Genomic DNA, 6,252 nt, shown 5'->3' on the forward strand with positions numbered 1-6,252 from the left:
AGGGCCTAATTGTGCTGTGGCTGAGTATTACGATGATGACTACCATGCCTGAAAGGTCTTGTACGCATAATTTTGCTTTCCCTTGCAGAAACCGAGTTTGAAGACATTTCATTGGATCCTGATACCTGTGGTGGCGGTGATATGCCCAGTTACAGTGACTACGAGTGGGAGCCGAGCACTACTGCTAAAATTCAGCGTACCAGTGCCACAAATGAAGCCCGTGTTCATGCCGTGAGTGATTCATCGGACTCGGAAAGCAATTAAGAAACGTCGCCCTGTCCTGGTGCAGTCCCTATATGGAGTCAGAGCTACAGAGTATCTCCGCCCCTTTCTTTTATGTGCTAAAGGGGTGTGCCTCAAGACATCCAGGACCTTGAAGTGAACACCCCTTTCGAGGTGTTTCGCATTTTGTGGCGAGACTCGTTCACAGAATCACTACCATTCAGACAAACCTGTATGCTCAGCAAGAAAACAAGCCATACAAGCCGACCAATGTGAAAGAGTTGCGCACATTTTTAGGAATAAATCTTCTGAGGGGCATCAAAAGAACCCTTAGTTATCGAGACGGCTGGTCTAGCGCTCCCGACCTTCATGACCCAGTCATATCAAACCTGATGACAATGAAACGGTTTGGATGGTTGCTACCTCGTCTCCATATAAATGACAATAATCTGCAACCTGCAACCAAGCAGGGGAAATCCGCATTTTGACATCGTGTATAAAGTGCGACCACTCGTGAATGAACGGGCCGCGACATTTGCCGCCAGCTATTTGCCAACTGAATTTTTGGCGAATGACTAGTCGATGATAAAATTCAATACACGCCGAAAAAACCCGTGAAGCGAGGCTACAAGGTATGGATGCTGTGTTCAGTCATGGCTACAGTCTTAATTTCGACATTTATACCGGAAAGTCGGCCAACAGAGTGTAGCGTGAGTTCGGTGTCAGGGTTGTAAAAAGCCTTACTGAAGATTGTGCTGGCAGGCACCGCCGTGTGTTTTTCAACTACTACTTCACAAGCTACCCACTTCTCAAGGAGTTGAGAGCTGCCACCATATATGCCCGCGGAACGGCGAATGCCAACCGGAAACATTTGCCGCCGTTCCAGGCGGGTAAAACAATGGAAAGAGGCGAATCCGACTGCTCTGATAGTAATGTTGGGTTGGCGTGTCTGAAGTGGAATAAAAAGCGAACCGTCCACTTGGTCTCCAACCACCATGATCCTGCACTACAAACACATGCAGAAAGAAACAAAACAGAGATAGAACACATACAAAGGTAGCCTGCCCAGATGCGCTACAATCAAAACATTACTTTTGTTGATAAATTCGACCAAAAAAACCAAAATCAGACTGATCCAAGGTAAAAAAAAATTGTGGCCTCGAGTTGTTGTTGATTTCCTTGACTGCTGCATCGTGAACGCCTTCCTAATATGCAGTGAACTGGAAGGTGGGGTCAAAGACCCGTTTTCCAAGCATTTCACCCTAAATAAGCCAAGCATCAGACCAGGGGAAAGCTTGTACCCATTGTGTCACCGGTAGGTACCCGGCGGCACTGGGGATCGAACCCCACACCTCCCTCATGCGAGGCGGATGCTCAACCACTTGTCATGTGGTGTCTCTTTCTTGTCTGTGTCCTGATTTGCGTAGCCGTTCAATTCATCATGAACCAACTCGCCGCTCAGGCCGTTATTCTGAACTGGAAGGGGTTCAGAAGATGAGCTAGAAAGATTTTAGAAGAGATAAAATCTGCACATTGAGCGCGGAAGCACAGGTCTGCTCCCCAAAATGAAGACAGTCAAGCAGCCATGTAGTAGAAATAAAGAGGTGCAGGCCATATGTAGCCCCAGTTGTCGGGGCCACAGAATCAAATCACCAACCCAAGATGCGCACGCTGAGGCGTTGTGCGAAATGCAGCACAAAAGCAAAACCATCAAAAACGGCATGGACGTGTGAAACGTGCAACGTTCCTCTTTGTCTAAGGGAGGACAAAACATGTTTTGCCGAGTTTCACAGAAAGTGAACGCACACTCCATTCCAGCGCGGTGGTTACCTCAGGTGACCACCTTCGATCATCAATGCTGCCATATGTAATTTTTTATGTTTGCTTATATCTACTTTCTGAGTGCCCTTGTGAAGTTTGTGCAATAAAATTTAGTTTTCTCGCAAAAACAAACTTCTGTGCCTCAAAGAGTAATGTGCCCTCCGTAAGTTTTGCTTCCTGCATCATGAAATTATTTTGCAAAGCCTTGCTTACCTGTAAAGATGTATGATCATTATAATCAACCTGACTGCGCCCACTTCAGGGAAAAACCCATTTTCATGTCTCTCGAATGAACCCCGTCGTTTGCCATCTGCAGCCACCGTATCCCCGCAAGCTTCTTTATCTCATCCTCCCACCTAACTTTCTACCGCCCCCCTGCTGTAGTTTTCTTCTCTTTGGAATCCAATGCTTTACCCTTAAGTACCAATGGTTATCTTGCTGTCTCATTACATGCTTTGCCCAAGGCCATTTCTTCACTTCGACTTGGGTATCGTTAACCCTCGTTTGTTCCCTCAATCACACTGACCGCTTCCGTTCTCTTAAAGTTAGACATATCATTTTTCTTTTCATAACTCGCTTCAATGTCGTTAACTTAAATTCAACCCTTTTTTTTAGCCTCTACCTTTGTGCCCCATAGGTGAGTACTGGTAAGATACAGCTATTGTTTACTTTTCTCTTGAGGGATATTGGTAAACTGCCATTAATGATCTGAGAGAACATGCCACATGCGCTCCGCCGCAAATCTTATTCTTCTTGTTATTCCCTCTCGTGATCCGGACCAGCGGTGACCACGAACGTATTGTCTTACCCTTGCAGCAGCACGTTACCAATAGTTAACTGTTCCTTTGCGATACTAGAACATTACTTTGGTTTAGTGCATGTTAACACCGGTCGTTCTGTTCTACCTAAATCATTGATTATGCTTTTCAGTTCATCTCCTTAGTGACTTAGCAAGACATTGTCTTTAGCTAATAGCAGATTAGTTAGGTATTCTCTATTAAATCTGATCCCCAACTGTGCCCAGTACAGGCCTGGGAATACCTCCTCTCCACAGGGGGTGAATTGCACTAGCGAGATCGTGTCCCCCTGCCTGACACTCTTCCAAATTGGAATTTTATTGCTCAGCTTAAGTTGGACTATGGTAGCGGTGCAGTCGTTGTAGATATCTTTCCTTATTTTCGCATAAGACTCTTGAAGACCCTTATTCCGCAATGCCTGAATGACTGCTGAAGTTTCCACTGAGTCGAAAACTTTCTCGTATATAATGAAGGCCATATACAGGTGTTTGGTACATTCTTCGCATTTCTCTATCACCTGATTGATAGTGTAAATATGAAATATTGTCGAGTGTCCCTTACGAAAGCCTGCCTCATCATTTGGTTGATTGAAGCCTAAGTTTGTGCTGACTCAATTAGCGATTACCTTGGCAAATACCTTGGAGGCAACGAGCAGTAACCTGATATGTTATTTTTCGAGTCCTTGACGTCTCCTATGGTCGAAATTTTGATTATGTTAGCGTTCTTGCAAGCTTATGCACACTCGAGGTAATAAAGAATTGTGTATACAGAGTGGGTAGTTTTTCGAGCACAATCTCTTCTCTGTTCTTTGACACATCTGCCGCAACCTGATCCTGACCAGCTGCTTTCAGCCTTTACATTGTTTCTAATTGGCGTTGTTTATTTCCTCGTTCGTTACTGAAGGGATGACGAATTGATGTGCGCTACTGTCTCTCAATACCATTCTGAATACATTGGCTACTTTGTAGATTTGTGTAAAACTGTTAGGCTGCTTTAACTATCTTATCCACATTGGTAATGACCTAGCTGTCTGTATCTCTTGCCTATGCCTAGTTTCCATTCCACCGTTTTTAGGCTACCACCGTTTCCTAGAGCCCATTCGATTCTGTCCATATTAGGCTTCCTTGTGACAGCTAGCTTGCGGTTGTTGATTAACTTTGATATCTCTGCCAATTCTATTCTCTCTGTGGGGCTTGATGCTTACATACTTTGGCGTTTCAAAAATGCATCTTTCGTCTCCTGAGAGAGCTTGCTGGTAAACGACATAGTCTACAAACTTTGTTTGATATCGTCTAAAATCAAACGAGAATGACATTTTGACACATACATGAGTGTTATTAAATCAATGGAAACTAGAGGCAAGCGTAGCAAAACAGTTGTGATGCCAGAGACTAAAATAACACGTATCGTTTCCCGTTCTAACCAGAACCATAGCAGAATAGAACGCCCTACCAAAAGAAATCGTCAAGAAGTCTTCAATAAAATTCTTTCTATCTGCGTGAAACCATTGCAATAACGCTCGTTATTTTGCGTCTCGCTATTTCCTTATTTTAGCTTGTACGGCTCAATTGCTGTGCTTCTTTTGTTAATGCCGTGACTGTACGTGTCATCGAGGTTTTGCTTGCTTTTTGTTTACTGTTAAAATAGTATGTATTTGTGCGCCCTCTTTCATGCCTACCTCTCACTAATATTTTTTTATTTTTATTTGTAGTGCATACTACTTGATTTTGCTCATGTACTCCCTCCTACCTGGACTGTCAATAGACAGTTGGCAGTATCAAATGAATAATTAAGTAAGTAAATAACCCTGTCGAACCAACCTTTCGCCTACCTCTGCTGCGCGCTCCGTAATGATAGCTGTGCGATTATCGTTCATAGCTAGAACACTAAATCGTTGCCAGAGTTTGAGCGAAATATTGGTTCTGCATCAACATAAAGTAATATAGCATAAAACGCTAACCTGCTAATAAGTTTCAGCTTCATTTGTCTCCCCAGTTGCCTCTTCAGGTCTAAGATGATTCGAGACCTTGTCATTCTGTGGTGCCTATAAATCACCTTTCCAAGGACCTCCACATCCTTCACGATGTCAGGGTGACCGCATAGTATGAAGTCTATTTCATGTTTAGTCTCTCCATTGAGAGTCTTCTAAGTCCAATTTCTGTTCTCTAGTTAGCGGAAGAAGGCATTTATGACGTGTAAAATATTAATGGGAAAACGTTATATGGTTATGTCGCATCAGAAAAAGTGTCCACAAATTTTGTCCGCACGATTATGCTGTTCTGTGGAGATGAATGTGCAAAAGTTTGTGTTTGGTAGTGCCTGAGTAGATCTTTCAACGGGAAAAGTTTAGTTGATGAATTGCAATTAGTTCATTAAATTGAATTAATGAAAATAAATGCTATGTCTGAAGCAGGTTTTGCGGGACTTATTCGATGAAAAACCATGCAAATGCGTGAGAAGACTTAGTAAAAAGAATAAAAACAAAAATAAAAACAAAATAAATAGAAAAGCAGAACAATATCTTATATAATAAAATACAAAATAAAAATCGAAATAAAAAAGAAACGGAATGAATTTCGCATTTCCGCTCTTAAGCAGGCTTAATTGCGATACTTTAATTTTTCTTTCTGGGAAATCTGGAAAAAACTCCCCCCTGCTATTCGTAGAGCATATGCCATGGCCACATACTGCCTGCTTTCCAGCCCGCTTCTTTCGTACCTTAGCGTTGAAGTCAGCCATCAGTACAGTGTACTGTGTCTACTTTGCTGGTTGCTGATTCGTCGTGTTCAGAGAAGCTTTCGCGGCGATTGGGTCATCATGGCAGGAACCTTCAGTTTGTTCCTCTCATTAAGGCTAACTACGATAACTGCAACCCTCTCGTTGTTACTAAAGAATTCCTTCATGTTGCAAGCTATATAACAATTCATTAGGAGGCCCACAGCTAATTGTCGTCTCTCCGCTAATCCACTGTGGTATAGTACGTATCCACCCCTTAGCACTGTGTGCGCCTAATCTGTCCTGTAATCCTTACTAAGCGCTTTGACATTCCCTTTAATGCCCGCTACCACCTCGAACAGCACTGCTAGACTAGCCTCACTGGATAAAGTTCTAGCCTTAATTCTTGCCAGGTTAAGTTTCCAGTGGCGGAATGTCCGGAGTCAGAGCTCCCTAGCACCCTCCGCTGCCTCACAAATGTACCCGCCGTCTTGGTCAGGTTTTCCGCTGCCGCTGGGGACTGAAGGCCGAGGTTTACTTGGTTCAGTCAAATAGGAGGTAGTGGCCAAGTACTATACTATGGTTTCCGAATCCTGTTCTGGCGAGGAAGCGCGTTGTCGGTCTTGGTGTTTTATGGCGCCCGCACCCATGCCTTATTATGCAGTTCCATCGACATGCGGAGCTTTTTTTTAACAAC

This window comes from Amblyomma americanum, chromosome 7 (genome assembly GCF_052857255.1).
Source record: "Amblyomma americanum isolate KBUSLIRL-KWMA chromosome 7, ASM5285725v1, whole genome shotgun sequence".
Classification (NCBI taxonomy): Eukaryota; Metazoa; Arthropoda; class Arachnida; order Ixodida; family Ixodidae; genus Amblyomma; species Amblyomma americanum.